Source organism: Phalacrocorax carbo, chromosome 2, assembly GCF_963921805.1.
Source record: "Phalacrocorax carbo chromosome 2, bPhaCar2.1, whole genome shotgun sequence".
In the NCBI taxonomy this organism is placed as follows: Eukaryota; Metazoa; Chordata; class Aves; order Suliformes; family Phalacrocoracidae; genus Phalacrocorax; species Phalacrocorax carbo.
This window is the reverse complement of record NC_087514.1, coordinates 159,036,279-159,050,704: the sequence shown is the minus strand read 5'-3', so window position 1 is coordinate 159,050,704 and position 14,426 is coordinate 159,036,279. Positions and strand designations below refer to the sequence as shown.

The 14,426-nt window shown below is 45.0% G+C and overlaps 1 long non-coding RNA gene across 1 annotated transcript; it reads right to left on the bottom strand.

The window, feature by feature from the left end:
- Positions 1 to 317: 317 nt before the first annotated feature.
- Positions 318 to 6,328, bottom strand: LOC135312125 (uncharacterized). Its single transcript, XR_010371789.1, has 6 exons — positions 6,013 to 6,328; positions 4,183 to 4,437; positions 3,101 to 3,266; positions 2,823 to 2,939; positions 1,464 to 1,615; positions 318 to 1,184 (listed from the first exon to the last, which is right to left on the bottom strand). It is a non-coding gene; the product is annotated as an uncharacterized LOC135312125 (long non-coding RNA).
- Between the last annotated feature and the right edge of the window lie 8,098 nt (positions 6,329 to 14,426).

The following is a 14,426-nucleotide window of genomic DNA, read 5'->3' as shown; positions in this document are numbered from 1 at the left end:
CCCACCAGCCGTTACCAGCCACCCCAGCCATACAGAACACAAGAACCCTGGTGTGAGAGCCTCCACGGTTCAGTGGTGCTGACTGATGGCACTTAAGAGGAGCACTAGAAATAGTGGATAGGAAAAAGAAGAGAAGTATTAGATGAACTAGGAGATGGAAACCAATGCTGACAAGTAAACGGATGGCTGGTCAGGGGACCACGGGAAAACCAAGCAGCTGGAATCTCGTATTGCAGCTGGCTTTTAAAGAGCAGAAACGTAATTCAGATAATACTTCTTAGAGTGCTTTCTCCAAAGAGGTCTGCTATTCTCTTGTCAATTTTGTTTATTGTGGTCATAAAGAGAACAATCAATACACGTGGAAATAAAAAGCAAACAGGGATTACCAGAGCAGTATATTAGAGACACGCCAGATTTACTACAGCACCTGTTTAGCAAGCCTGAAACCACTTTAAAAAAAAATCAAATTTTCTCATTTTTTAAATAGGTCATTGATTACAGTTATTTGCTTCGAGAAGACACATAAGCGGGTGCTACTAAGAGATTTACTCCGTTTGGCAAGAATTATACCTGTTTCTCTAACAGAAGGGTATAAGTCGCATGTGATGAGGAGGGAGGTCTGTCTCTCAGTTTAAAGCAGGAGAGATATGTGTAAATAAATGCTGTAATTAAAACTGACATTTTTTGCTTGACTGCTAACAGTGACCACAAGGATGAAAAATGACATTAGCTCCAGCAGGGGCAGAGACACCGCTCACTGCAACAGATTAGGGGAGAGCATAAAGGCAGTAATGAACTGACTTGCAAGCTCTCACCCAGGGCTGCTGGACTGCTCCTGTGATCCACAGTGCCATTTCCAGCATGATGACTGGCACCGGCGCTGATGGAGAGGAGAGGTGCCAGCTGTCATGAGAGCTGTTATTTGCAAATATACTCCATGGCTGAGATGTAGTGAGAAAAACTCTGTACTGCGTGAAGGCACAGTGCCGAGAACTTCAAGGCATAATGAGGGCTGTTGTGACAGTGAGAGCGAGGTGGGTAGAGTCGGTTGCTTTAAAGCGGACAAACAGATGAGTGATTCGAGTACTGATGGGCTGGCATGGACACTCCACCGCCAAATATTCCTGAGGCTGCAGACTTGTTCTGCATCTTCTGTGTTTGTTGTAAACCTGGGGACACGCCAGCTGCAGAAAAGTTGGAGGCTGTGGCCAGGTTACACACCCAGAGGTTTCAGGAGTAACTTTTGGCACTCATCTGGCATCACAAGCTCCCAAGGGCTGCACAAACTTCACCCAGGTCAGGTTCCTGGGGCAGAGGGGCTGATGTGGTGCTGGAGAGGAGTGCAGTGGATGGGGAGGTCTGGAGATGTGGGAACTTCAAAGAAGGTGACACCGAGACGTGACTGCTCCTTTGGGTACCTGGGACATTCACACAGAGTTCTCTATCCATCAGCCTACGCTCACCTCTGCAGAGGATTCCTGCCGGGGGAGGCAGGGGAGAGGCCTCAGCCAGCCTTGTTAGCCTGCATGTTGTCCAGGTCCATCCCCCGCCATGGTCTCAGTAGCTCCTCTCAGTGTTAGAACAGGGAGCCCGAGACACTGTCCTTGGCAGCCGCCTTGGTGCTCATTTGCAGGGGAATTAAAGAAAAAGGCATAGCGATTTCATAGCACTGTGACATCAATCAGAATTCAGAAGCAGCTTCCCAAAATTACCACATACGGTAACCACACCGCATCCTGCCAGTAATTAGATGTGAATGTTTAAGAAAGTGTGGCTGATTCGGCATCTCTGGCTTTGCACTTTCTTTTCTGCTCTCGTTGCCTCTTGAAGTAGAAATTTAGATAATTTATTCTGGCCAACATGGCAGCGTAAGTGCTTGGGTGTGAGTGTTGCATTTGTGTCTGAAAGGATATTCAGGTGGCCCCAATCCAATACCACCTACTGAACAACCAGGTCAATAATATCTTTTCTCTAAACTTTGCATGAAATTTGTGAGTGCTACCTATCACTTGATATAAAATTGGGTGCTTTTCCTTTCCTCTGAAATGAAACACAGAGTTTAAATTATGCTTGTATATGGTCTGCTCTGTGAATTGCACCCAAGGAGGCACCCTGGTGTGGGCCACCCCACGAGGAGCAAACCAGCATGAATGCAGTCAGCACCAGCCCATGGCTTGTAAAAATCACATTTTATTATCTTTAAAAAATAAGATAGAAGTGCCTTAAAATAAACGCTCAGTGGAAGATTGATCAAAACAACTTTAATTAGAGACATGAGGCTATTTACGTTGGCTTTTGCTTTTCTAATTTAGCTTTAATTTTCATGCTTGAGAGTAACCAAGCAAACCAAAACTCATGTGGCTTAGTGGAAACTTGTGCTGTTAATGAAAGCATCTCTCACCCTGTGCAGCAAAATAGCAAAGGGTATGACTACGAAACAGCAATCCAGGTGCTGATGCTTTTTGAAATGCTGCAGGTTGTTGGCATGATCAGGTGTCCCTTGCTCTGTGAAGCAGTGTCTAATCCTTGCTCCAGCCTGGTGATCTCCTGTCCAGGCATAAACCCTTCCTGGAGATGCTCAGAGCTGGTCCCAGAGTAAAAGAGTCAATGTGTCGCCAGCTCCTGTGTGACCCCCCGAGTCTTCCCATGGCCTCCGCACTCCCTGTCCACTATCTGTGCACCCAGTGGCGAAGGTGGCCTCTGACACCATGCACCCAAACAGGCCTACGCCCTGAAGGGGGGCCTGCACCTCCATCCAGACCTCATGTGTGTTTCAAGTTTGGATTTGACCTATGCCTTAGGGAAACACCATCTGCGCATACCTCCCAAAGTGCCTGTGAGGTACTTCTGGTGGTGCCGGCTGAGAATTGTCTCTATGTTACAGAAGAATGATTTCATCCCTCTAAACCAGGTATCTCCTCCTGCACTAGTAGGTTCCTCTGTCATTTGGAAAAGATGTACAATACAGAAACATGAGAGGTGCAGAAACATGAGAGATTTTCATCATTTTTTCTCAGATGTCTTTTCTTTCAGTGGAGGTTTTCTGACTGAGATAGCACACGTCACATCACAGCACACTCGCCAGAGCACCTGCACCCACCTGTGTAACAAGGTGGGCATCAGAGTCCAGCATGAGATGAAGGGAGCAGAGTCCCCTGACCACCTGGTTGAACCTGCATGCTGCATCCCACCTGTCCTCACCACACAGCTCTGAGACAACTTGGGATGCATGATAAAAGCTCAAACCCCCAGAGGTTTCTTTCTGCCTGCAGAAGAAAAGCAGAGATTAAAAAATGGGTCAGGGACCATTCCCTTAAGTGACCAGTTCTTTTAAGATAAACTGAGTAAGAACAAAACTGCACTGCCTGTTTGGAAAGAAGATAGAGAAGGAAAGAAGCTGGTGCCCTAGTCAGGATCCTGACTAGCTGGTGTTCAAAAGACCTAGACATACAAACAAGGTGGATAATCTAGTCCTGTTGGCTCAACTTTGAGTGTTACAATTTTTAAACTATCTGAGATTTTTTGAAGAATGGCAAAAATGCTAAAAGTGGAACTGGGTAAGGACCAATCTCTCCCATTTCCTTGGGGGATTTCTTGGTTTTTTCCCAGCAGGACCAGCAGCTAAGGTCCCTCACCTTACCTGTGGGGATGGAAGATAATCCTTTTTAGGTATTCTCTTTCTTTTGTTCTCTGTTCACCCCAAAACAGTAAAAGCTGCAGGATGGAGAAGAGGACATGGACAAAACCCACATTGGGTCTGCACTGCTTCTGCACCTCATCTCTGTCCACCACCCTGTGGGACACTGCTTTGCCTGGCTTTAGTCCATTAACAGCTAATCACCCTCAGCTCCTGGGGTCAGGGAGTGCTGAGGACACTGAAGCTGGGTGGGCTCAGGCTCTTGCTATCAAGGTTGGTCCATGGCAGCTACGGTGCTCCAGCAGATCGAGTCAAAACATGCCAAATCCCAGAGACAGGGTGTTCCTCACCTTCCCACGTGTGGCTTTCAGCCCAATGCACTTCCTCTCCACCTCATGGGAAAGGAGAGACCAGATCCCCCTTTGCTGGGGAACGGTGTTTGCCAGGGCAGCGATAGCCTCCGCTTGCAGCTAATGGCTTTTGTGATTGATTATACATTTGTGCTGGCATTTAATCAACTCCAGCAGCTGTTTATTCCTACATACCTTGCACAGTAATAAAAATCCTGCCTTAATCCTTCCCAGCGAATAGAGTCTTGCCACTGCCGTGCTTCTCGGTGTTCCTCTGGGTGCTTGCACTGCTATCGGCACATTCATCTGCTCTGTCTCCAGCCGGGTGGCGGCTGTGAAAGGGCAATGGTAACCAAGAGAGGAGATGTCTCAAAGGTCAAACGGCAAAGCTACGTGTATCGGTGGGGTTTGAACAGCGAGGCAGACGGTTCCCCAGGAGGTGTCTGTGCTCTTGCGAGGCGGAAGGGAAGGAAGGAAAATTCTAATGAATGAAACGTGAGATGTCTGAAAACATGTAGTCGGAGGAAAGGAATATAACTATGCAGAAATGGGAGATGTATTGGAGCTGGGGTAGGTGGACAAAGGTAATGGATTTCAGGGGAGTCCAGGTGCTTTGCAGCTGCTGAAAAGAGAGCCCAAGCCTATCCCTCCGTGGCACACTTCGCCCATCTCTGATACCTGAGCACCTCCATGGGAATACAATAACCTTGCTCTGGAAATAAAACTGCTAGTTTCAGAAATGATAAAAAAAATCACATTCAGACAGCAGCTCCATCCCACCCCAAATGCTGATGCATTTCCTCCCCACCCTCTGGCATGCAAGGTAGGGTTCAGGTGTCCCATGGAAGCACCTAAACGTAAGATACCTCTTCCAAAGCCAGCCTCCCTTATGGTGCGTGGAGAGAGGTGAGCCCCTACCGTACCCCAGGATAGTGTCGGAGTACTCCCAGAAGTTTCCCTTTGGAAGCATCTCCTTTCTGCTGGCTGTACAGGGAAATGAGAGTCACTGACTGAGATTACCACGTCTCAGCCTCCTCCTACAGATCTTCTCAGAAATCCCTGCTTGGCCACAGAAGAACCAACCACTGGTCCACCAGGAGACAGGATCCTGACTGAGCAGAGATAGGGTCACCCCACAAGGGCAGTCCCGCGCGGATGGGGTGGAAATCCAGCATGGCAAGCCACAACTACCCTGCTCTTTTCCCTTTTCTTCTTCAGCTGCTTCTTCTTCTTCTTACCTCCCTCAAATGCTTTTAAGTTTCAGTCTGGCTATGCTGTAAGTGGGGGGAGAAAACCTCCAGCAGGCAAGCAAGGCATTTATTCATTTTCATATTTCTCCCACACACCAAATCTAATGACACTTACAACACAAAATTAATAGCGTGACGAATGCTACCTGTGATTTCAGTTTCAGGCAGAAGCAGTGATAAGAACCAGGTGAGAATAAGTAAATAAAACTTGATTTGATCAAATACCCGCAAGCAATGCGCACACTTTCTGAGCACAGCTCTTGCGACATCTGCACGAAGGACGGCGTCCCTGCCTGCTTGCACTGCGTATCACAGCCGCTGTGTGCACAAGCTAAGCCTCTTACTTCAAGTGATAAATCTTGATTAATAAATCATTGCAGACAATGGTTGGTAAGTACTTAAACATTACAGTATTTATCAGCTGGGCTGCAAAAATGGAATTAGAAAAGAGCTTATACAGTAAGATTAGTGCAAGTACCTCTGCAGCAGGAGGGAGAAAAAGGGCTTCCAGCGCAAGAGCACAGCTACATGGGAGAAGGGTGAAATATGACCCATAGGAAAGGCCCATAAAGCTCTGAAGGAGACCAAAAACCACACTGTCCTCTCAGAAACCTAGAACAGGCATAAATATCACTCCTGAAAGCCTGTAGCACCTGCCTTGAGTAATCACCTGTGTGAAACAGGAGGTATGCTAATGCAGTTACTGTAATTTTGGAAAGAAGGAATCATTTTGAAGGAGATGTTTCATGTCCAAGCAGCAGCCGCTGTGCCTTACCAATGAATGATAGCAGAGGAGGTGAGCAGGGACAGCGAAGACCTGGCCAGGACATGCATCTCTTCGCGCTCTGCTCCACCAGCTGCCCAAGCGGCCGACCCTCTCTGGGAATCTGCAGCAGGGAGGTGACATTCAGACCTCTTGATAAACATTTCCATAGCCATCAGTGGAGATATCTGGCATGCAATTCAAGAGGACACAAGCTTTTGGCTCCAAGGAAGGACTGAGAAGGCAAATAGTCCTTTAGCAAGGTCCAAACCAAAAAACTCAGGTTAGTTTTCCTATTTCCTTTCCTGTAAGAAAGAGGAGGTTTATTGCTTCGATCTCACTAATGCTTTGAGCCTGGAGGGCAAACTGGAAAACCTACATCTACTGTACACAATAAAGATGACTGAGAGAATTTCAGGTTGATATAAAACAGGAAAGGAAGGCAGAAATGCAATGCTACATCAGCATGAACATGGCACAAGTGAGCAGAGAGGGACTAATAAACCGGAGACTGGGAAACAAAACCTTATTAGATATGTAACTTGGAGCCAGAAAAAGTCTTTGACAATGAAGTAAGAAGCACTCACTTTTCCTTATTTCAAGCGTTATCCATGAAAGGCTGCACCTACATTGCCTCTAGTTCTGTTGTGTTTTCAAGTCTATATGCTCATCTATTTTTCATTCCTGCCCCGCTTATTCGATAATCTTCTTGTTTCTAAGGATGAAAAATCCATGTAATCAACTTCTGAATTTTGCTTGCTTTTTACTGAAGATGGAATTTGTCAGAAAGATCAAATAAAGTAGAGAAAATATTTTGGAAACAATTTTTTTAAGACTTCCTTCTGCTCGTGGTCTGATTAACACCTGGCAATCAAACCACCAATGTTTGCAGAGACCTGACTCATGACCTGCCATTAAAAGGAAAATGCAAAAATCACAATAGTTTGTTGCAAACAATTCCAGCTTTTCCAGGGCAGGCGGCCACCTTTCCCTGCCCCTCCATCCCACGCCACGTTCCCAGGCTGAACGACGAGAGGCAAGCCAGCCTGGATGTGGTGGAGATCAGAGCCTGCTTTTGAAGGGTTGTCTGAAGTCACCCCATCTGGCCCCATGGGGACACCTCCCCAGGGACTTGAGCCCCACTGACACTCCTTGTGCAGCTTGGCAACAGGCAGTTGAGCCCAAATACTCTTTCCCACTCCTGCTTCTTCAGCAGTTGCATCCTTTCTTATGGATTCCCCCTCCTGCAGAATAACCGTTATTCATGCTATCTGCACCTGGACACAGTTCTTTAGACACACGCCTGGATGTGGCCCTTCAGCCCAAGCCAGACTTGAGCCAGTGTAACGTGTTTATCCACAACTGGGTGCTGAGCTGCAACGCACCCTCGTGCTTTTCAGCGCTGTGCTGTAACACCCCATTGACCATCCAGGTCCAACAATCCCCCAAATTCTTTGCAAATGTCTCCTACTCACTTCCCTTATCTCTTTAACAGTCTCACAATTATTTAATTTAGCTCCTTGGAGTTTCATTTTCATTTTAATTTCCCCAGGGTTCTCTTACTTTTTTTTTTTACTGCTTCTATTTCAACCTCTGCAATCAGCCCTAATTGAAGTTCTTTCTGGGCCAAGCCATGAGATTTGTAGCTGGTGAACATTGGTCTAAATCATCCCTCTGCTTTTTTAATTCTGCAGTTAAAAACATTGTATTATTTGAAGAGATTGAAGGCAGAAATTCCTGTTACTTGCAGGCTCTGCTTGGAGGGAGAGGCTTCTCAATGGCAGAGGTTAAAGCATGAACAAAAAAGTGTGTTGTGTAGCCAGTGACCACAAGCTTACATGCACATCCCTGTAACTAGCTGCGTTAAGTTTTACAAGATCCCAGCCACTCCCCCCTGGCTATTTTTGCTGTCACAGAGTCTGAAAGAAAAACAGCAAATGGTTATGGCCCAAAACACGTGGTCAGTGACTCAGGCCAGAAGTCTCCTGGGTACCACAGGACAAACTTTAGAAAACTTGGTGGATCTGAGACATTTTGTCTCTGGAAATTATTAAGCCCCAGAGAACCAAGATAATTCTAAGCAAAATATGATCCTTTATCTTTGAAGCATTGTTTCTAATTTAATTTTAATGATGCTTATGAGAAATGTGATGCCTGTGTGTCCGCTTTATAATTTCAGCATGTTCTGTCTCTGAGGCTCTAATGTAATTTTATGGAGGGTCTGTTGATTTCCTGTTGTATCTGTTGCAATGCAACTTCAGACTATTCGGTAGATATTCTGGAAATTACACATTGTATTATAACTTCCATCCTCAGACATGGGTTATGTGGCAAAACATAGTTTATTAGCTCTGTCGTAAAAGGCAACAGCTTCATTTACTGTAGCTGAGGCTGAATTGAGGATTCGAAAGTACTAGAGTCATTTATGGGAATGTATATGTGTTATACCAATGAGATATCCAAAATTATTGTAAAACTTGGAGCTTTTGAGGTGTTCAGGCTTTGTCACATTCATTGTCCCAGCAGCCATATTATCTATATTTAATTTGAGATTGGTGGATTAATTCACCCTTTTTTTCCCCTGTAGATTGCCGGACGGTCTAAGATCTCTTCACTTTTCCCATTTCATTCTGTCTTGTTCTGCAAAGAAATTCCCTTTAGGATCTAGCAGCACATTTTAAGAGATTATTACTCTCTTCTGTTCCAGTAGGGTTTCTCTCCAGACAAGAGAACACTCTGATTTTAGTTCTCCCCTCTCCACCTCTTCAGAACACACCAATAATTTTATTACAACAGTTTTTTCAAGCACTAGGAAAGTTCATTAAAAACATTTGTAGATGTTTTTGGAGGCACTTCCAGCAAGTATTGCATCTCCTAATTTCAGGTGCTGCTCTCAGCCGTGACTGCTGATCCCTCTCCTTACCTCTGCATAGTAGTAAAGCTACAGAAGAACCAAAGCAACATGTAAGAAGTTTGCATTCAAGCTCAGATCTGAGTTTTTTGGCAGACAGATGTCCCCCTTGAAATAAAACGAGAACAGATCTTCTATACCACCTGAAATGGTCACCCCTCACTTATCCCTCCCAGTATTCCTCCATGCAAAACCTTGGTGCCAGCAGACTGGAAAGCAGCTCTGCAGAAAAGGATACAAAGATGTCCTGGTGGACACCAAGTTGAAGAGGAGTCAGCTATATGTCCTTGCAGCAGTGGGCCTCTTGCGTAGTGGGTTGCATTCGCAAGAGTGCAGTCAGCAGGCCCAGGCAGTGATTTTTCCCTTACACTCTGTTACGGCTCTTGGGGCACGCAGGGTCCTGCCAGAAGAGAAGATGAAACCAGGCTCTTCTCAGAGGTGCACAGGAATAGGACAACATGCAGCAGACACAAGCTGGAGTGTGGGAAATCCCGAATAGATGTAAAGAAAAAAAAGATTCCCAATGAAGGTGGAAAGGGGCTGAGGTACCAGGCAGTCTGCACCCTTGGAGGCAAGCAAAGCTTGACTGTGCAAGGCAAGCCACCTGATCCAGGTGTGTCCTGGGACTAGATGACCTCCAGAAGTCCCTTCCAGGTGAAATTTCTCCATGAGCTGGTGATCCCACACCTTCCCTGTCCTCCCTGACCAAACAAACTGGAACAATGGACACACGAGTGACAAAACCAGCAAATCTTAAGCAACTGCTGTGAAGTCAATGGAGTTATGCTAGTATAAAAGAAACCTAACACCTCTTTGTACTGGAAATAAACTGACAAGCAGTTTTATGCCCATCAAACAGCAGAACAAACCCCCACCAACTCCATTTCTCAACGCTGTGTTCACACCAACATTTTAAGCTATTAGCACCGTAATACATAAATAATGTTTTCTTATTTAGCAGCCTTATTAAACCCTGGAGACTGACTTAAGCTCCTAGTTTGTTACATTATTAAGCTTGTCATTCATTATTAGATCAGTCTGAGTTTATTGTAGCTCTGAGCCACAGACTACTAAATGCCAAAATCAGCATTTACGTAGCATTAAGAGAGCACAGTCCAACAGAAAGTTTAAGCTGGCACTTCATCACAAGTTTGTTGAAGTGGAAGAAGCTGGCTAGCAAGAATCACAGTGACAGAGTCTGGTTCTTCATGGCCTTCCACCCACAAGGAAGGTCCACCTCACAGCATCTACCTCCACAGTGATGGATGAGCTTGTGTTTGTTGGCCAGGAGGACTCCAGGTCCTGGAAGACATACGGCCACAGAGCAACTGTGCTGTCCGAAGGGGAGCTGGAGCATTTTCTGTTCTCTTGGGAGAAGCAGTTTCAGTCTGGTTTTTTTTAGGGAGTTCCCTGCCTGGCTTTTGTTTAATGCTGTTTTGGACCCCAACCTTGCAATATGAAGCAAATTATGGCAACCAAGACAAATTACATTTTTAAGGTGAAGCTTAAGCAGTCTTTCGGTCTCATCAGGGTGGTGGTATCTTCTGAAGAACAGACAGGAGGTGTCCATACCAACAGACAGCATTTATTTTGTGCTTTGCAGGGTCTGGCATGCAGAGACTGTGGGTGCAGAGTACCCATTTGCCAGGGCCCTCCATCCAACTGCGAGCGGGCTGCAGGGCTGCAGGGCTGTGCATCTCTGGGGCTCATAGCCATTGATCCAGCCCCTGCCTGGAAATGAGAGTGGCTCTAACCCTGTGCATCTGTGGGGGTGCGGCTTACCTGCTGGCAACACTCAGGTGTGCAAAGTCCGTGCACCTCTTTTTTTCCAATAGGAGTGAATAAATGGTCTCTTGGGGTAAATTCAGGTCAACCATGGTGCTTCAGGAGGCAAGACTTGGCATATGCTGAGAAGGAGAGAGAAATACAGAACTGCCGTTGTTGGAGGTGCTTAGAAGAAGAGGTCTTACACAGCCTCTCTACTGATAAACTTTACCCAATTTTTAACAGATTACTTGGTTTGCAGGCAAAGAAACGTTCAGTAATTTAATTTTTATTATATAACTTCAAGCTTCTATAAAAAGAAAAGCAATTTCTGACCATCTCTTGAAATACTGCCTTTCCAGGGTGCACCTTCTTATATTTTTATTCAGATCTTACTAGTTTCTCCCCCCACCCAAATTCTCTGATGCTTTCTCAAAAGGGCCCAGTAAAAACTGAAATCCCCACTTTTAAAAAAGTAGAGATTTACGTAAATCAGTATTTTTTTTCTACACAATACACCTTTGATCTGTCATCCACATTTTATTTCTTTGCTGTGACAAGGTTCTCCTATTTGATCTTAATAGGGGATATTCTTCCATTCTTTTCCTAAACTGTTTTTCTTTACAGTTTATCAGGATCAAAGAGCAAACACTATAGCTTCTGATCAAACACAGAGTGATGTTGTGGCTCTCACCTTCCCCTTTAATTACCTGGCTGTTAAGAGAAAATATGTAATGTGTTCCTGGCAGAGTTATCAGCTGCTTTACCCTCCTGTTCAGTCCTTCTGGACATGTTATCATCCTTCTCTTTAATTCCTCTAATGAACTGAGAAAGAGAAAATGTATGTGAATAAACCAATGTGCAAGGGCAGGTTTCACATACTGTTTAGGAAGTCAAGGAAGCTCAGAAGTCTGGTAAGCATACATGGCAGTGAATCAGCATCTGAAAGAGCACATGAGCATCAAAAATACCTTTTGCTCCTCCAACTCAGTGGCTCATCCACAGTCACATCAGCTTTTCCTGGCAGAAGGTCCCATCAGCATCATGTTTGCTGCTGATGGCATCTAAAGGTCCAGTCCCTGTTTATGAGCACTGCTTCGTCCCTATCTCAGGGGATGGGGCCTGGGCTTTCGTTCACCCTACCTCTCCCTAATGTAGTACTGACAGTGATGGCATATTGGGTGGCCACATGCATTTTACTGTCATTTTATCGACAGGTGGCATTGTAGGCTCTAGCATTTGTATTGAGAAACTATCTTATCACCCCTCATGCTCAGCACCGTCAGGTTAGCACCAAATCAACTCCCCAGGATCTTATTTGGTGTCTTCTCTATCTTTATTCCCAGGTTGGTCTGAAGATCAACAAGGCTGTACCAGAAGAAGGAGTGACCCAGACCCACTTTTCATCTCACTAGGTACCAGGAGATTTGGACAGAGAAGAAATCAATGACATAAAGTTGAGATACTTTTGAGAAGAGTGACTTTAATTATAGAATCAAAATGGCCTGTGCGGAGCTTCTCAAAACCAAAGCTGTGTATGAAGAAACACCCTGTGTTTCAACAAGACAGTTGCTAAAAGGGTTTCTCAGGATTAAAACCACATCTCAAGGACACTAGACATTTTGCTAACACCCAAATGACCTATGTTCAAACCCGTTGTGTGTCTCAACATGTACGACAGCAATGTTGCCGTAGCTAACAGCTTTGGAGGTTGCTGCTTTATTCCATAGTTGAAGTACAGTCCATGTACCTGAGAGGTTTTTTGGTTTCACCATCTTTTTCACTTGGTCTAAACTTAATGTGCCTTGTCATGAAGGGATCTGAAAGTCTTTTGTTTCACTCTGACAGAGAACAGTTCAACCCTGTTGTGAAAAGTCATACTGCTTTTCCAGCTTTCTCTGTCAAAAGCAGGAGTCCTTAAAAACACCCATGAGCAGTTTATTGGCATAACTGCAGCTAAGGCAGCTTGCTTGGTAATGAAGTCACCATCCTCTGTGCAACCCTCCGACATAACACACTTTTTTAATATTTCATCCCATGGGGGAACTGTCTCAACAAGTAATTCTGGGTGTTGAACAACCCTTTGTGCATCTTCTCTTCAGTAGAAAGGAACCACAGAAAAAATGTGATAGAACACCAGGCAAAGAAGAGTGTTCAACAAATATGAGCCCCTTAAACACATCCTGAGTGCTGTCCTTACTTGGAGTAACTTTGATTTTGTTAATGAGGACATTAAATCTGAATGATTATGAATTTTTACTGACAGTGCCTTTAGCAACTCCTGCCACTAGAGCTGATTTTAAAATTTAGCATCTGAGGTCTGTTTACAGCTATGCTTACAGTTTGAGCATTCAAAATCTCAGTACATAAAAGCTACGAAAAATACAGAATTGTTAACTTTCAAATGCCCTCTCATTTGGCAGTCTGACTGCAAGAAAGACACTAAGGAAAAACCAGTGTTATTGCCATAGCAAATCAGTTGTGTGGCTGGGGAACAGCAGGTCCAGCCCACAAAAACTTTATTTTCTGCATTTTCCATACACGAAGATCTCTCTTAATTTTACAGCATTCTCTGTGTTCCTGGCTTGAAGCTGCTTAGATGCAAGATCATATCCACTTCAACTCTCATTTCAGGGTGGGCATCCAATTATTTTTACCAGCTTTACTGATATTTTTCTACTAGGGAACTCTTTAGGCAAAAACATTAAAAATTAAAAGATATATATAGAAAAGAAAAAGGCTGAAAATGTGTCTCAGATAATTAAACAACGTTATTCATTTATTTTCCCAACTGGCTCTCCAGATTGTTCTGATGCATTGCTCAGGGCATCTTCCCCTTGCCTGTTCCTCTCAAGAGCACAGCTTTCATAAACTTCCGAATTTTAATCACGTCCTGCAACAAAGCTCCGAATAGAAAATTAGAAGTGCTACAAGAGACAATGTCACTGAAAAGTGACAGGCTTGAAGGGCCTTGCTGTGAAATTCAGGATACATTACAGCTGATGTCACCAAGCCCATGGAGTCCTTGCACGTCCAGCTTATGGCTACCAATGAAACTGGCCTGCAACACATGGGCCAAAACCTTCATATGAATCCTTACGGACTTCACAGAAGTAAATATACGCTGAGCTACTTCATAACCCAGTGCGAGAGACTGGGCATTCTGAGCCTCCCAGGCTGCCCCATGTCACCTCCACAGGGCCACTGCATAAAGTGGGCTCCTACCTCAAGTGACTTCAGAGCAGCTGCTTTAGCACCTTCAGTTTCTCCAGCATTGAACATCAGAGGCGGATGCTCCCAGAGAGCATGTATGGTGGCAGTATGGATATGTCCCCATGTTTTCTTGAAGGGTCATACAGCTCTATGTCTGTCATGGTTATCTCTGCTTTTCTCCTGGCCCTGCATGATGAAGCAATGTGCATATGAAATATTAGCACAGTTGTAAACAAGAACACGCTGAGAGAAGGCTCCATATTGCAGGTTACCCCGTGAGCCAGGCACTGGGTATTATGCACACTGATGTGTGGTGGAAAGATGTCAAGAACTATTTTTGTGAGGAGATCTTGGCTGCGCTGGCTGAAGGGCCGGGGTGGAGGCAAAGGATGGAAGTGTGAGGCTGGAGCTGGGTTTTTCATTGCTGTTGGTAGGTCCATCACTAGAGGGAGACCAAGATCTACCCTATGGTGGGCATTCATCTCACCTCTGACTGGAATATAGGAAAGATAAGCTTTGACTTAGCATTTTCCTGCTT